Source organism: Notamacropus eugenii, chromosome 2 (assembly GCF_028372415.1).
Source record: "Notamacropus eugenii isolate mMacEug1 chromosome 2, mMacEug1.pri_v2, whole genome shotgun sequence".
Classification (NCBI taxonomy): domain Eukaryota; kingdom Metazoa; phylum Chordata; class Mammalia; order Diprotodontia; family Macropodidae; genus Notamacropus; species Notamacropus eugenii.
The window spans coordinates 248111994-248130828 of NC_092873.1; the positions used below are offsets into that span (position 1 = coordinate 248111994).

Below are 18835 nucleotides of genomic sequence, written 5' to 3' on the forward strand. Positions count from 1 at the left end.
GAAGTGATTTATTCAGTCACTTCACTCCTAGTAATTGTAAGTAGCAATCCAGCATTCAAGCCTAGACTCTCTGGTTTACAATGCAGGTAAAATTATATTAAAAGGATGGCTTCCAACTAATAAGACATTTGCCTGTTTTGGTAGATTCCCAGATAAGCTGTGTGAGGTTTGGGAAAGAGAATTAATCCAAATTTCAAATTAATGAATTATAAATAGAGGTGGGCAGGTAGGAATAATGAATAGCCTGGAGTTAGAAAGTTTTGTTTGTTTATTAAGTAGTGAGAAGATTAAGTTCAAAAGAGAGTTTAAGCCAAATTATGGAGGACTTTAAATGTCAGACTGAAAATTTTGGGCTTTATTCTGTAGGTGATGGGAACCAATGAAAGGTTTGGACAGAGGAGAGGTATGATGAATTATAGTATTTTAAGAAAGTTAATCTGATAGGAGTGTACACAGTTGATAGGAGGAAGAAAAGTTGGTGGGAACGCCAGCTAAAATCTGTGCACAATAATCCAGGCTGTGAACTTGACCTTTGTTGGAAGGTTGGAGGGTAAAAAAAAAAATCACATGGAAGAGGAAAGGATAGGAAGAACATTATGCACTTGGAACTAAAAAATAAATTTGAAGCTATTTCTGGAGAGGAGGAAGCTACATGTTCTGAGGGTAAAATAGCTACTTGTTCTCAAAAAAATGATAAAGTACACTAACAGAAACTGGAAGTTTAAAAAAATTCTTCAGTGTAAAGTTTAGAGGACAAAGAGAAAAATTTGTCTAGCTAGTTGTCATGTCCCCATTCAACAGGGGACAACAGTTTTGCAACCTAATAACAGCAGTAGAAAAGTTAGTTGTCTCCTTGGAATATGTTTCCAGAGAACCTCTTAAAACTTGTTAAAATATGACCTAAAGCTAGGAGGGATAGCTAACACACATGATGACATAGCCAGAATCCCAAAAGATCTTGATAGACCACAACTTTTGACTGAATCTATCAAGTTGAAATTTAATGGAGATAAATGTAATCTTACACATGAATTCAGAAATGAATCCTGTGCCACAAGCACAGGATAGGGAAGAGACAGCAGTTTGTCTGAAAAAGATCACTAAATTTAAGTGGGTGCAGACTCATTATGACTCAGTAGTGTGACATAGTGGTCAAGAAAGCCAATGTAATTTTGAGTAACATTAAGAGAGACATAGCTTCAGGGCCTAAGGAGGTAAGAGTTCTCTATTCTTCTCTAATCTGCTTCCTTTGACCACATTTATTCACCTCTAGGGGCTTTAGGTTAGAAAGTGCCTTTATAGATTTCCAACCAATTGTCTGAACTAGAGGCAGCCTGTCCAACAAAGCCCTGAAGTTTGATCAAATAATGGCCAGGAAATGCAATGAGAAACTACGCTGACTTCTTCTATCCCAGAATTGTATAAAAAGTCAGTCTGACCTGCCTTCCCAACCCTCACATAAAAGCCATTTCCCTCACAGGGCAGACTCCCAGAATGACCAATGACCGTTAAAGACCACTAAAGCATGCAACTTTCTGTGTACAGGGGTAGAAAAAACAGATGATTCCACTAAAAAAGCCTCAGGGTGGGCAGAAAACCCCAGAATGGTAACCTTCAAAGCTCTAAAGAGTGAAAGGAGTCAGTAGGGACCATGGTGCTGACCAGATTAGCAAAGTGTTGCAGCCCTCAGGCCAGGACAACCCAAGTTCAGTAGCTTTTTGGTTTCTAAAACGCTGTCCTGAGACACCAAAGAGGACCTGAGGCTTCTGTACTTTGAACTTCAAAAATCCAGGGGGCCAAAGCCCCCAGGAGGAAAAGAGAAGCACAGGTCTTTAAAACCCAGGGTTTTAAGATCAAGACCAAGCAGACCCATTCTACCGAAGAATGCCATGGAGGGAGGTTGAACTTAGAGCCCCAATCCAGGTATTTAAGTTAGAAAAATGAGTAAAACACTATTCAGTATCACAAAAGATTGCAAATCTAACCAACTCCATAACAACCTTACACAGAAACTTGAAAGCAAAAAGTAGGTTTTTCAACAGGACTAAATGAGTACCTAGAAGAAATGAAGAAAGAGATAAAAAAATGAAATAGAAGCTTTGGAGGAAAGAGTCATAAGGATGACAAATAGCTTAGAAGAAGAAAGTTATAAAACTTAAGAAATAAAATCTCTGAAAACTAGAATTGATTAAATAAAAATCAGTGACTCATGAGACAGGAAGAAATATTAGAACAAAATCAAAAGACTGAAGACATAGAAAAAAATGTCAGATATTTGAAAGCAAAAAGAACTAACCTGGAAAGTTAGTCAAGGAGAAATAATCTAAAAATCATTGAGCTCCTTGAAAATCACAATAAAAAATCTGGATATTATCCATCAAGAAATAAGAGAAGAAAATTGCCTAGATCTCTTAGAACCAGAGGGCAGAAGAACGAGATAAAGAATCATCTTTATAAAGAACCAATCATCTCCTGAAAGGAACAAAGAAAAATGCCAGCAGAATCCTAGCCAAAATCCAGTAATATCTTGTTAGGAAAAAAAATATTACAAGCATGTGAAGTGAAACAGTTCAAGTGAAAAAGAACTATAGTTAAGATCACACAACAACCAGAAGCTTCTACTCAAAATGAGATCTTGGAATATGATATTCCTAAAGGTAAAACTTATACACACAAAACCAAGAATAACTTACTTTCCAAAGTTGAGTATAATTCTGAAGAGGGAAAAATAGAGTTTTAATGGTACAGATTGACTTTCATTCATTTCTGATGAAAACATCAGAACTGAGTAGGAACTTTGACATAATGAATCTGGAGAAACCTAGAATGTTAAATATTTTTCAGCAATTTTTCAGCAAGTTTTTTAAAAAACTGTTTTAGTTTTCAACATTATATTTAGTTTATAATTAGTTTTCAACATTCATTTCCACAAAATTTTGAGTTCCAGATTTTCTCAACTCTCCCCTCCTCCCACCCCAAAATGCCATGCATTCTGATTACCCCTTCCCCTAATCTGCCCACCCTTCTAACACCTCCTCTCCATCCCTGTCTTCTCTCTTGTCTTGTAGGGCAAGATAAATTTCTGTATCCCATTACCTGTATTTCTTATTTCCCAGTTGTACGTAAGAACAACTCTCAACATCTGTTCCTAAAAATTTGAGTTCCAACTTCTCTTCCATCCTCCCTCCTCACCCATCCCCACTGAGAAGGCAAATAATTCAATATATGCTATATATGTGTAGTTTTGCAAATGACTTCCGTAATAGTCATGTTGTATAAGACAACTATATTTCCCTCGATCCTATTCTGCCCACCATTTAATCTGTTCTCTCTTTTGACCTTGTCCCTTCCCAAAAGTGTTTACTTCTAATTGCTCCCTCCTTCCATTTGCCCTCTCTTCCATCATTCCCCCCAACCTTGCTTATCCCCTTTTCCCCTACTTTCCTGTAGTGTAAGATAGATTTTCATACCAAATTGAGTGTGCATGCTATTCCTTCCTTAAGTCAAATGTGATGAGAGTTTCACTTTTTCCCTCTCACCTCCCCATTTTTTCCCTCCATTGAAAAAGCTTTTTCTTGCCTCTTTTATGAGAGATAATTTGCCCCATTCCATTTCTTCCTTTCTCTTCCCAATATATTCCTTTCTCACCCTTAATTATATATTTTTAGATATGATCCTTTCCTATTCAGCTCACCCTGTGCTCTCTCTCTGTCTTTCTCTTTATGTATATATATATATATATATACATATATATATATATATATATATGTATATATATATATATATAAAATATATATATGTGTGTATATATACACACGTGTATAATCCCTCCAACTACCCATATTCTGAGAAAACTTTCGTTACAAATATTATCTTTCCATGTAGAAATGCAAATAGTTCCATTTTAGCAAGTCCCTTAGGATTTCTCTTTCCTGTTTACCTTTTCATGCTTCTCCTGATTTTTATGGTTGAAAGTTATATTTTCTATTCAGTTCTGGTCTTTTCTTCAAGAATGCTTGAAAGCCCTTTATTTCATTGAATGACCATTTTTTCCCCTGAAGTATTATACTCAGTTTTGCTGGGTAGGTTATTCTTAGTTTTAATTCTAGTTCCTTTAACTTCTGGAATATCATATGATCCCTTAATGTAGAAGCTGCTAGATCTTGTGTTAGCCTGATTGTATTTCCACAATACTTGAATTGTTTCTTTCTAGCTGCTTGCAATATTTTCTCCTTGACCTGGGAACTCTGGAATTTGGCTACAATATTCCTAGGAGTTTTTCTTTTTGGATCTCTTTCAGCAGGTGATTGGTGGATTCTTTCAATATTAATTTTGCCCTCTGATTCTACAATATCAGGGCAGTTTTCCTTGATAATTTCATGAAAGATGGTGTCTAAGCTTTTTTTTTGATCATGGCTTTCAGGTAGTCCCATAATTTAAAAATTGTCTCTCTTGGATCTATTTTCCAGGTCAGTTGTTTTTCCAATGAGATATTTCACATTATCTTCCATTTTTTCATTCTTTTGGTTTTGTTTTGTAATTTCTTGGTTTCTCATAAAGTCATTAGCTTCCATCTGCTCCATTCTAATTTTGAAAGAACTATTTTCTTCAGTGAGCTTTTGAACCTCCTTTTCCATTTGGCTAATTCTACCTTTTAAAGCATTCTTCTCCTCATTGGCTTTTTGGACCTCTTTTGCCAGTTGAGTTAGCCTATTTTAAGGGTGTTATTTTCTTCAGCATTTTTTTGGGTCTCCTTTAGCAAGCTATTGACTTGCTTTTCATGATTTTCTTGCATTGCTCTCATTTGTCTTCCCAATTTTTCTTCCACCTCTCCTACTTGATTTTCAAAATCCTTTTTGAGCTTTTCCATGGCCTGAGACCATTGCATATTTATTTTGGAGACCTCTGATGGTAAGATTTGTTCTTCCTCATCCAGAAGGATGGAAGATAATACCTGTTCACCAAGAAAGTAACCTTCTATAGTCTTATTTTTTCCCCCTTTTTGCACATTCTCCCAGGCAGTTACTTGACTTTTGAGTCTTTTGTCAAGAGGGAAGTATACTCTGGGGACCTGTAAATTCTCAGTTCCTCCAAGGTGGCAAAATCAAGGGAGAGGTGTTCACTCTTCTCCTGGCCTGTGCTCTGGTCTGGGAGCTACCAAAGCCTTTTTGCCTGGGATCTGCAAGTAAAATTCCCTTTCCAGAGCCTCCACCAGCTCCACTGCCAGCCAGAACTCTTCTTCACTCCTAGCCACCACTCAGGGCTGAGACCTAGATCAGCGGCTCAATTCCCCCAGGGGCTTTAGGCGAGGGCTCCAACAATGGATGCTGCTGCTGCCGCTGCTGCTGCCACCACTGCTACCACTGCTGCTGCTGCCACCACCTGTAGTTGGCGCTAAGGGAGGACCCTGCTCCCTTCTTATCCAGATGAAAAAGCATTCTCACTGACCTTTGAAGCTATCTTTGGTGTTTGTGGGTTGAGGGATCTGAGAACCGTGCTGCTGCTGGGAACTCCACCCCCGAGGCTTGTTTTAGTCCTGTTTCTGCTGGAGCCATGCACCTAAGGCTGGGCTGGGCTCAGTGGGCTGTGCTCTTCTCTGTTCTGCTCCCTGTGTGATAAACCTTTCCTGTTGGCCTTCCAGGGTATCTTGGGCTGGAAGCCTCTTTTGCTCTGTCGTTTTGTGGCTTCTGCTCTAGAATCTGTTTAGAGTCATTTTTACAGGTATTTTGTGGGTTGTCGATTGTAAGAAGTTTTGTGGTGATATAGTGCTGATATTTTAACCAGAGGAAAAGATACAGAACCCTAATGTCTCTGAAGGGTACTTATGTTGTTAAATAAGAAAAGCAGTGGACTGTGGTGGGGAAAGGATTGTTTCCATCCTGAGCGTTTTAGGAGAGTAAGAGAAGGGAGAGTAAAAGGAGCTATGCACTAGAATAGAATGAAGGAGATGGGACTTAGTTCTTTTCATAAATGGGGAGCATGAGAAGAATATAGAAATGTGGAAGAAGGTATGGAAAGAGCAGACATAGATGAACTTCATTCTTATCTGAAATGGACAAAGGAGGGTTTAATATAAGCACCAAGACAAACACAAATGGTGTATAAATGTGAGAAATAATAGGGGAAAAAGTAGGAATTGGGGAGGGGGTAGTTAAGAGGGAGAATTATACCTGAGAGGGAATTGTCACAGCAAAAGAAATTTTCTGATCCTGAAGGGAGGATTAAAATGGGTTTAAAAACATAAATAGCATCTTAGATTATTTCTTAGGCAATTGGAAATGACTGGAAAAATTGTCTGTATGAATGTGATGAAATATTATTGCCCAGAAAAAAATGACAAAAGAGACAATTTCAGAGAATTCTGAGTGGCATAATATTTTTATATAGGAACAGAAAGACTGTAAGAAAATTAAATTTAAAGAATTAAGGGAAAAAAAGGAAAGTAAGACAAGAATTTCTAATCAAAATGTGTGGTAAAAATAGAAATCACAATTATCTTCTTTTAATATATTTATTTTTTATTTTTAATATTCTACAATCACTACCATAAAACTTAGATTTTTTCCCCCCATCTACCTCCCACCACCCCCCTCCCTCCCTAAGACGGCATACAATTCTATATAGGAACTACACATACATTCCTATTGAATATATTTTCACTGTAGTCGTGCTGTATAGAAGAACTAAAATAAATAGGAGAAATCATGTAAGAAACCAAAACATAATACACACATACACACACACACACACACACAAAATGATCTGCTACATTTTGCAATTGAATTCCATAGTTCTTTCTCTGAATGTGGAAGCCATTTTGCCTTAGAGGACCATTGGGAATTTTTTTTTTTTATGTCCTTACATTGCTATGAAGATCCAAGTCTACCAGAAAAAACTCTCGCACACTGTGGTTACTGCTGTGCATGAAGTTCTCCTGGTTCTGCTCCTTTCACTCAGCATCAGATCATATAAGTCTTTCCAGTCCTCTCTGAAGTCTTCTTGTTCATCATTTCTTATAGTGCAATAGTATTCCATTATATTCATATACCATAATTTATTCAACCATTCCCCAGTTGATGGGCATCCCCTTGATTTCCAGTTTTTGGTAACTACAAAGAGTGCTGCTATAAATATTTTTGTACGTGTGGTACCCTTTCCCATTTTTATGATCTCTTGGGGTTGTAGTCCTAGAAGTGATATTGCTGGATCAAAGGGTATGCACATTTTTGTAGCCCTTTGGGTATAGTTCCAAACCGCTCTCCAGAATGGTTGGATGAGCTCACAGCTCCACCAACAATGAATTAGTGTTCCAACTCTCCCACATCCTCTCCATCATTTATCATTTTCCTGTTCTGTCATGTGGTACCTCAGAGTTGTTTTGATTTGCATCTCTAATCAAAAGTGATTTAGAGCATTTTTTCATATGATTATAGATATCTTTAATATCTTCCTTTGAAAATTGCCTGTTCGTATCCTTTCACCATTTATCAATTGGGGAATGACTTGTATTGTTGTACATTTGACTCAAAATCACAGTTATCTTAATAGACTGATCACCAACCAACCTGATGGCCTAATTTTAGAAAGTCCTCTATTGAAGCAGGAATAAAATATAGCAAATCATGCAAAGACATGTAAAAGCAGATTATCTCATCTAGTATTGTAACAACTACCTGTTGTCCCTGAATAAGAGTTCCTGCAGTTTTGCCTGCCTAAAAGGATTTCTTTCACAGTAGTAAAAGTATTTTGTTATTGTACAGAAGGAAAAAAAAAGTTCAGAAAAAAGCACAGGGAAACAGGATAGTTTTTAAAATAGATTGTAGAATTATATATAGTTTTTAAAGAGGCAAATATGAAATGGAGTCCCAGTTTTCACATAAAATACTCTTTTTGTGTTCCTTATGTGTGGAAATGTGTTTTTTTTTGTTGTTTAGGTTAAGAATAAAAAATACAATTAATATTTTTTAAAAGATGCACATTCATAAACTGGAGACTATCCAGAAGAAGCTGAAAGGGATGGTAAGGGGAATATAGTACATAGGTATGTGAGATCAATTGGAGAAACTAGAAATGTTTCACTTGGAGAAAAGAAGAATTGGGGATCACAAGAGAGCTGTTTTCAAATATTTGAAGGGTTGCCATGTGAAAGAAGGAATAGTATTGTTCTCACTGCCTCAGGAAGCTAGAACCAGGAGCAAGGGATGGGAACTACAAAGATGCAAATTTAGGTTTGATGTCCAGTCAGACCTATTTGCAATTCAAGCTATCTCAAAAGATAATGAGCTGCCTCATGAAGTAATGGGATGCCCTTTCTGGGGGTGTTGAAGGACAGGCTGTTTGACCATGTTATCATGTATGTTGTGGTACATACATTTTTGTTGTGGGCTGGACTAAATGATTACTATACCACTATTCAATTAGAACATTATGTGATTCTCTGAAATGTTGACAGCCAGGACCGGAATTCATAAAAACTATTTAGAACTTTATACTGAAAATTTTAAAATTCAATTTGAAAAGTATTTATTAGCTGTCTGTCCTGTGCTAGATATAATCCTAAGAGCTGGATATAAAAAGACAAGAAATGATACGGTCTTTGTCAAGAAGTATCTTTGTCACTCAATAAGGGTAGATTTCATCATCATAATTATCATTAAAATAGCTAGTATTTATATCATACTTTGAGGTTTGTAAAGCACTTTACAAATATTATCTCAGTTTATCTTTACAACAGCCTAGGGAGGTACGTGCTATTATTACTCCTATTTTAGAGGTTCAGTGTTCATCTGCTCTGCCACTTAGCTGTTAACCTAGCTGTTATATAGAAGCTGGAATGTAATAGAGACAAAGGAGAGAGATCAAATTGCAGGTAAGAGTTCGATATGGAAGAGAAAACCTTCAGTTGTGAGCTTCAGAAATGAGATGGTGCCTGAAATGAGCAGGCAGAGATGAGGAAGTAATTCATTCTAGCCATTTTGGACTACCTTTATGAATGCAAGAGATATTAAGTTGAGTTTGGAGTGCCTAATAGTCAGAATTGGGTGGAAATTAGTGTGCATTAAGATGAATATTGTGACAAAAGACTGGAAGTTTGGAATCATTCAGACTGTGTAGGACCTTAAGTGATAGACCAAGAAGCATTTTTTATTCTAGGGAGGACAGGAAGCCAGTGAATATTTTTGAGCAGGGAAGTGATATGGTCAGATCTCTCTTTATATTCAACAGTTCGTTTTCACAACTGTGTGAGAGAAAAGCTGGAAAAGAGAGAGACTGCAAACCCAAGATAACAGTCTGATGGGTTATTATAATAGTCCAGGTGTGAGGTGAGAAGTCCCTGAAGTAGAGTGGTGGCCACCATGTAGAGAGAAAGGAATAGATGCAAGAGATCTTGCACAGGTAGAATTGATAGGATTTGCTAATTGATTGGAAACTTAGGAGCTGGGGTAGGGGCAGCTAGGTGGTGCAGTGGATAGAGCACCAGTGCAGGAGTCAGGAGGACCTCAGTTCAAATCTCACCTCAGACACTTGACGCTCACTAGCTGTGTGACCTTAGGCAAGTCACTTAACCCACTTGCCTCATCCTGGGTCATCTCCAGTCATCCTGATGAATATCTGGTCACTGGATTCAGATGGCTCTGGAGAAGAAGTGAGGCTGGTGACCTGCACAGCCCTCCCTCACTCAAAACAAAGTCAAGTGGAAGTCATGTCATCATTCTCTGATGGCATGGTCTTCTTTGGCAACGAAGGACAAACACATGTAGGAGTTGGGGTGGAGAAGGTTGAAGGAGAGAGAGGACTCAAGTACTTTGAACATTGGTGATTGAGAAAGTGACAATACCTTTCATAGAAATAGACAAATGGAGAGGAGGGGCAGGTTTTGAGTGGAAGATGTTGAATTCCAATTTGACATATTGGTGGGAATATGCTGACAGGCCATCCAAATGAAGCTGTATCCACACTGCTGTTACTACTCAGCCATTACAGTCTGCTCCTTCTCTTTCTGTCTCTTACAGTTGCAGATTCAAGACAATAGCTCATGGGGAAACATGAGGACTGGATATATTAATTTATTTGTATTTATCTGTTTCATTTGTATAGCAGTGACAATTGAACCCCTAGGAAGAGGAGACAGTGAAGTAGGTATAGAGAGAAGAGAGTAGAGGCCCCTGACAAAGAGCCTTGGGAGACATCCATTGTAAGGAAGCAAGAGTTAACACTATGCTGTAGACCTTTTAAAAAAATGCTACTATAATAAATATTTAATTTTATGCTAAATCAAAGCATCCCTAGAGCAAAATATGGCATTTGTTTTATTAGGGCAACGTCCAGAGGGGTTTTGTTGGGAGTAAAGTAGATACTGATGTGTGAAATATGGGAAAGGTGGTAGAAGACAATTACCTTTTTCGAAGCTTAGCCAGGACACTATCACTAACACCCTGAGAAAAAGTGATGTAATTCGTATTGTTGTATTTGTTTATCTCCTCTATGTTAGTAATGAAATGAAAGGTAACCAAGCCAGCTGACATCTGGAAAGTGTCATTATACCTCAGTGAATTTCTGTTTGTAGATGTATCTTTCTATCTGCCTGGTTATGTGGCATACATATGTGTATGTGACCAGGCAACTTGGGAAGATGGACAGAGGGATAAAAAAGGAAAAGCACTGCCTCTCATAAACTACTCATACTCTCATAAACTCATAAACTCTAAACTCGTGATAGTCAATCAGATTTGGGAAAATGGATTTTTAAAAATTAATCTACAGGAGGAAACAAGCTTTGCCAGGATTTTCAGGTCCTTTAAACAGTCCCGCTTATGTCAGTTAAAAAAAAAAAGTTAACATTATCTTTTGTCTAAATGTTAATGGCTATTCAGAGGTGCCACTGTCAGAATGGTCTGTGTGAGTGTTAAAGTCAGACCTCTATTAGGGGCTCAGTGTCTACCTGCACCAAGAACCTCTGAACCTCTTCTGTGACTTCCCTCACAAACTTAGCATCTGCTTGAACATTGTGAGTGACTCAGAGCTCATCACCACCGTTTCATTTTGGGACCAATAGCTCCAGCTGTTAGTAAGTTCTTCCTTGTAGTGAACCCTGATGTAGCTGCATCTCTATAACTTCTGTGCTTTGGGGCCAAGTAGAACAAACTTTACATTCCTTTCCCATCACTGGTCTTCACATATCTGAAGAATGTGTTTTCATGTGTGCTCTAAGTCTTCCTTTCCCCAAGTTTTAGTGTTGATCTCTTCAAGTTAGTTTCCTACGTTCCTAGAACACAACTTTGCGTAGTGAAATCAGAGTTGACTTTCAAGTCAAAGGTTCTGATTCAAGTCCTAGCCCTCCTACTGACTTTGTGTGACATTGGGCATGTCACAGGCTTCAGTTTCCTTCTGTGTAAATGAGGAGATAGGACAAAATGATCTTGTGATTCTCTTAGAGCACAATGAAGTCTGGAAAAGGCTTTGTGCTTCTGAACTCATGTTCTGTCTTCCTGTTTGCTCAAAGTATTATTGACAACCATTCATTTTTCTTATAATTTCTAATTAAATCTTTTTTCTCTCCTTAATAATTTACACATTTGGCTGCTTTGTGGCTCAGTTTCCCTAATTGGAATGAAATAATTAATTTATATCTACCCACTCACAGGGGGACCCAATTGCCACTGCCCTGAACAGTCCTTTAGGAGACTGAGGAGGTAATCTCTGGCTGTCTTTTTTTCATTCATTGGCAATCCTGCTATATTTTAAAAGGTCTAGTTCAGAGGTAGGGAAACTGGGGCCTTGATGTCACATGTGGCCCTCTAGGTTTTCATGTGAAGCCCTTTGACTCCAAACACTTGAGGATCTAGAGGGCCACATGTGTCCTCAGGGTCACAGGTTCCCCATCCTTGGTGTATCTAGATCTCTGCTCTTCCTGATTTCTGCCTCCCTTCCTCAGCACTATTTTCTTATATGTTTAGTAAAAATCATTTAAATTAATGCCACCTGAAAATATTCTGGGCATCATTTCTGCAGTTTTTCTGCTATGGTTTAAAACTGTTTTACCAAAAAGCTTTCTCAGGGATAATGTTATCTCTGCCCATTATATTTAAATCATTGACCAGATGGTTGTAAGGCTGTATTTGCTATTTATTTGCAGGCACTCTGAGTTCAACAGATTAAGAACAAAAACAGGCACATGCTTAAAATTACTTTTATGGGGATTTTCTTCTGATTTAAGAGGATTTTATGTGAAACTACAAAAACAAAGGTCTTTACAAATCAAGATCAATAAAGACACATTTACTCCCAAATATTCCTTAAATGTGAAGTTCCCTCTCATCTACTTTTTAAAACTTTTAACAAAGTGCAGAGTTACTGTGGCACATTATACACATACATGTCCAAATCTCTACTTTTGCATTTACTTTTCTTTATATCGTGCTGTTCCTCAAGACCCATACTAATAGTAGTTTATAGGCTAAAAATGGTTGCAATTATTACAAGATACTGCATTTTGTATGATAAAGGTTCAGAACTGAGAGTTCTTGGAAGCTCTGAATGGAGAAGATTGTCAGCAGTGTACACTTGTACTCTACCGCGACCCCTACCCCGGATCCCGTAATAAGAATGGGATCATTCTTGTTATAACAAGAATAAATGTACTTCATATTGTTATGCAGTAATATGCTTTCTTACAATATTTTTTTCAGATGTTTTATTTCCAGTACTTTGTTGGTAATTTGTGCTATAAGATGATGCAACTTTCATTTGGGCATATCCAATGAGGTCCAGATCCTGTAGTCATTTCATGTGGATGGTGCCTTTTGAAGTACAAAGTGGTGAATAGTTGTAAAATTGAATCCAGCTAGTACTTTCTTTTCCTTTTATGATAAATACTTGACTAAATGCATCAATAAAAACTTTTAGGGAATATTGGCAAGTATTTAAATATCTTTCTAAAACTTTATGGCCTTAATAAAGGAAATTACTCCTTATTTGGTTTTATTTTGTTCTTTAATATAGGTATAACTGACCCATCAACAAACTGCAAAGGGACTCAGAAGATGATAACAAATTATGTGTACAAGGAAGTGGAACCCTTGTTGAAGGGCTGCTGGTGGTGTTTTGGCTTCCCTGAAAGTGAGGGCATCCCATTCTCAAGCAGTTCATTTTAAACCCAAGTGGTTTACTTAAATTTATAGAGCATTACCTTTGTGGCATGAATCATCAAATGAGTGGACTTCATGACATTTTCAAGGGTGGGAAACCTGTGGCCTCAAGGTCACACGTGGCCTTCTAGATCCTTGGGTACCTTTTGACTGAGTCCAAATTTTACAAAACAGTTTTATTAAGGGGATTTGTTCTGTAAAGTTTGGATTCAGTCAAAGGGCCACACTTGAGGACCTAGAGGGCCACATGTGGCTTGGAGGTCCCAGGTTCCCCACTTCTGTCTGCAGTCTATGTCCTTTAGCTACTCAAATCACCTGATAGGGTTTTGAAATATTATAGTCAAAGGATAAGACTTTTAGTCTTCTAGGAAACCTAAGTATGATGGGGGGGAAGGGGGAGAGAGAGAGAGAGAGAGAGAGAGAGAGAGAGAGAGGGCACATATTCACATTAGCTATTGAAGGTAGAGTCAGAGGAGCTGGGTTTGAGTCCTTTTTATTCTCCTTATTCATTCTGGGCCTTTGTTTAAATCATTTCATCTTTTTTTCCCCTCAGTTTGTCAAATTGGGGGTTGGACTAAAGGACTACTAATGTCCCTTCCTGCTAAATTGGTGAACCTAGCGGCCCTATAGCGAAGTGAATGGAAGAACGTTACTTGTTGAACTTCTCTATTTCTTTGAAGATAGCATCATTCTTCCACTCTTTCTGTTATCACCTTGGGCAGTATCTGCAGATCCTCATTTTCTTACTTACTGACAGCTTCTTAATTGTCAAATTTTATTGTTTCTTGTCCCACAATATCTCTTGTGATATTACCCCTTCTTTTTAAAAAAAAATTATTTTCTTCAGAAAGCTTGTCTTTTGCCATTTGGCCAATTCTGTTTTTTAAGGTGTTCTTTAGTATTTTTTTGTGCCTCTTTTACCAAGCTATTAATTATCTATTCATAATTTTCTTATTTCACTTTCATTTCTTTACCAATTTTTCATCTACAACTCTTATCTGATTCTGAAATTCCTTTTTAGCTCTTTTAGGAATTCTTTTTGGACATGTGTCAATTCACATTTTTCCTTGAGATTTTCCTTGTAGCCATTTTGACTTCACTATAGCAGCTTTTTGTGGTCTTTTTTTTTTTTGTGCTTGTTTGCTCATTTTTCCACCCTACTTCTTGATTTGGAACTTTATGTTAATATTGGGCTGTGTTCCTGGCATGGGGCTGGAGAAGGTGGTCTGTCTCAAGCTTCAGGTTTATATATTTATTTTTTTGGTACTGCATTTTTCAGAGCTAGTTCTGGGGGTTTGTATATTTTTTTGTGCTTCCAAGGAGGTGTGGTCCGGGGAGAGGTGTAATATAATCATTGTTCTCTTGGTCAACACTCTGGTTCTTACCCAGGACAGGCACCTTATCTCTTGGCATTACAATTAATATTCCTTTTCAAGTCCTCTCCTCCTTTGGAACCTGAAAGAATACTGTTCCTCTGGATCTCTGATCCCTTGGGGCAGAAAGTGATACTGCCCCTTAGGGCTTCTACTCCCTCCTGACTGAAAGTGCTTCTCTCTGCCCCTGAACTATGACCCAGAAGTGGTTATAGGCAATAGAGTTGACAAATACCATCTGGTCCTCACCTCAGTGCTAGCACAATGATACCCTGTAATCCCTTTCTAACCAGTTGCCAGGTCCCCTTACCATCTATCACATGAGAGCTCCTAAAGCTACTGCTGTTTCTGTCACCATTATCTAGTCCCACCACTGGTATTTCATCCATGTGGGTACTGAGTTGGCCTCCACCCCCATGGCACAGATATCTCTTTCTAACTTCCTACATTGTCTTGGGCTGGAACAATGTCTCCCTCTGACCTTTTGTTGGCTCTTCTACTCTAGAATTCAACTTCAACCATTATTTTAAAGTTGTTTGGAGTGGAATCTTGGGAAAACTCAGCTGAGTGCTTTCTCTGCTCTACCATCTTGTCTCCACCTGGGAATTCTGACCCTTTCTCTCTATAGACACAGCTAACACCTTAGTTCAGGTCCGTCTTACCTCTCTCCCATATTACATAGTAGTCTCCTAATTGGTCTCTTTGCCTCAAGTCTCTCCTCAGTCCAATTTATTCTCCAAACAGTTACCAAAGTGGTTTTCCTTAAGCACTGATCTGACCATGTGTAGTGCCAGTGTGATATTCACAGTGCCTACAGCAGCCATAAATATCCAGGCACAATTCTGAATCACAAAATACAATAGACTCTCCACATGGAAGACAGAACCAAAACATTCAGACACCAGAAAGCCAAATCCATTATAGTAACAAAGAAGTCTGTACACAATAACAGAGGACAAAGCCATTCCCAAGCCTTCCCTCTCTTAGGCTTCTCACAAACGAGCTCCCTTAAACAAAATCAGAAACAAGCTCTTTCACTCACTCTAGTCAGCAGCCTGCATCCTTCCTACCTCTGACTAGACTCATGACTAGCTTCCTGTCAGCTCTGCTCTAGCTCTGCCTCTTCTTGTTCCACCCTTCCTGCTCCACCCGTTCAGTAACTTCCTCCCATCACAGGCTCTGTGTGACTCAGACTTCCATGTGACCCATGTAGGTCACGTGGGACTGTTAATGAATGGGAAAGATCTTCCCATTTAAATTACCATTACATCATGTTACTCCCCTATTCCAGTGGCTCCCTATGTCCCATAGGAATAAAATATAAACTTATCTGTTTGGCTTTTAAAGTTCTTGACAATTCGGCTCTACCCTCTCTTTTCACTCTCATTATTCTTTACTTCCTTCCCAGTACTCTATAGACAGTCAAACTGATGTCTCTATGTCTTCGCTCATAACACTCCCTCAGGCCCCTCAGGCTGGAGTGCATTGTCTCTTTACCTCCAGCTCATGTGGAATCTCTCACTTTCTTCCAAATGCAGGTCAGGCATCTCTTTTTGCATGATGCGTTTCTTCATAACCCCAGCTCTTAATGTTTTCCTTTACTAACTACATCCACATTATATTTAACTACTTTCTAGTTATTTTTCATTTATTCTCCGAGTACTTACAAATGCACATGTTGTCTTCCTTTATAAAATTTAAGATATTTGAGAGAAGAGGTTGTTTCACTTTTCGTTTTTTAATCCCCTTACGTACAGTCAGCATTTAAATGCATGTAAGATATTTGTTATGTATTAGTGATGATTGCTGTGATAGAATTAAAGACTCAGATTTAGAAGGACTATCTAATCCAATACAAAACTGCATAATGCCTTCTCCAACGTACCTGAAAAGTGGTCATCTAGCTTTTGCCTGAAGACCTCAAATGAAGGAAAATCTACTCCTTCCCAAGGCAAAACATTCCCCTTTTGGATTGCCCTAATTCTTTGGAAGATTTTCCATTTTATTTGGCCCAAATTTTCCTCTTTGGAACTTCTACCCATTGATCCCATTTGTGTTGTTTAATTATGAACAGAACCACTTTCATCCTCTTCCTGTGCCATTGTCCTGTATGTATGTGAAGATGATTTGTCATGGCTTTGCCAAAATCTTTTCATCAGATTACACATCGTTGTCTCCTTCTGTCTAGTTGGACATGGAATAGATTGGAGGCTCTTCTCTTTCTTTGGATACTTTGCAGAGTATTGATGTCCTCTTTACAATGTGGTACCCAGAATTGGACACAAAATACTCTAGATATAGTCTGAGAGAGTCAATTCATTGAATTTCCTTAGTGAAAGGTACACCTGTATGAGGAACTTGGCACTACTTTTACACCTTTCTAGATGATGCCCAAATATATTCTCTGAACTTTTGGTTACACTCTAGTCACAGGCTGACTCTTTGTATAGGTTTGGTGTTTGGAAAACATTGAATAAGTTATGCCATCTGCAGGGAAAAGCTTATGATCAAATAGGATAGATGTGGTAATGGACAAATGACCAAACCATTTGGTAAAATGACTAATTGGTAGAAAATATTTTCCTAAGAAATTCTGTCTGGTTGGAATGTGTTTGTCATCTCTCCTTTTATTTAGTTAGGATTTTTAGTGGCAGACTAATATTTTCCCTCTACTTTACTTTGGATATTTCAATCTTTATGAGGTTATTTCATTTTATGGCTATGTCTAAATTAATGATATGTTTGGATTGTATTTTCTCCTGTCGTTGGGATTCTTTTCTTGGTTTTCCACCATATTGATCACTTTCTTGTACAGAAAAACAACAACAGTGATAGTCATCTTCATACAATAAATTTTTTCAGTGTTTTTATGCTTACTCTATTTAAAAGTTGAGATTTTACTTTTACTTAATACCAGAATTTTCCAGTCTTCATCTTTAAAACATAACAGACATAGACTAATTACCAGTGTTTAGATAAAAAAAAATAAAACAGCTGGTATTGGTTCAGGACAATTGATTCCAGGCATTTGTTTTCAATAATATAGGACAATCTCCAGGAATTTCTTGCTAGATTCACTGCCAGATGATGTTACTATTGAAGGTAATGTGGTGTATTAACACTTTCAGAATTATTTAGGTGGGCTCCATAGTTCCACTCCTAAGCTCCACTGAGAAGCTTGTTTCACTTATTCTGTCTGGCCTTTCCTATCCTCCTTCTTGAACCATTGAATGACTGACCATTAAAAAGCAATTTATTTTAAATGAACATTATTTTAAAATTTGAACTCTACTCGAATTTCAAGACTAGTGGAAAATTGAAATATAAAATTTTAAGTGTGAAGAAAGCATGTAAATTACAAAAAAGGTGGTATTGAGTCTCTCTGGGACTAGTTTCTTCCATATATTCAGTTTTGCAAAATATTACTCATTAGTATAAATGCCCAAGAATTAATTTTACATGAATAGATTGGGGAAAAATAATTAGAGGAGATAAAATTTAAAGTAGGGAGGGAAAAAGGACAAAATATTATATTGTTTCTTGTTCATAAATATGTTCTGTTTATCTCTTATATCACTTAATCTCAGTGAAGTTTTCTCAAAACAGTTGGCAGAGTTTAAAAAAATACAAGTTATGTGTTTACCGTTTAAGTGGATTTGTTCACTTGTCTAAGGGAAATCTGTAAAGTTAGCAAGTTTGCCTTTAGGGGCTCTGGACAGACTCTCCCTCCATCTTACAACTTCAATTTTGTCCCCTTCCTATTTTTTCTTTAGTTGCCTTATGCTGTCTATCTGCAAGATAATTCCTTTGAGGAAAGGTTAACTAGGAATGTGATGTTCAGTGTATAGTACTAAAGTAAACCATTAAGCAGCTAAATGTCATATCATAGAACACAGAATCTGGCAGCCCACAAAGAAAGACACAGCAAGTTCTTTGAAATGTAATTATTGATAATTAAGTGACAGGCTTCTTGCATTGAGTCAAATGATACACATTTACTGAAGATTTCTGGCCCTTGTGCCTGCTGGTTGACCTTAAGAGTATTTGAGTTTTAGCTTCCAACCCTGCTATTAAATCTATGTTTTAACAAGGTTGTTGTCTTTTTTCTTTAGCTATTTTATCTATAAAAGAGTTTAATCCTTGAAATAGAGAGCAATTTGAGATGGCTACAAGAAAGGAGAATCACATAGAGAATTTGGACTGTTTTGCTTTTTTCATCCATGACATCAAGCTTGCAGAAGCACACATGATACTGTGGTAGGCAAAGAAGTGTATATGCTTATAATTTTATTCAGATGTACAGATGGTGCTTAT

The 18835-nt window shown here is 37.6% G+C and overlaps 1 protein-coding gene across 1 annotated transcript in view; it reads left to right on the forward strand.

The window, feature by feature from the left end:
- TIAM2 (TIAM Rac1 associated GEF 2) overlaps positions 1-18835 on the forward strand; it is a 159076-nt gene that overhangs the window by 19918 nt on the left and 120323 nt on the right. The gene's annotated exons all lie outside the window — the stretch shown is intronic.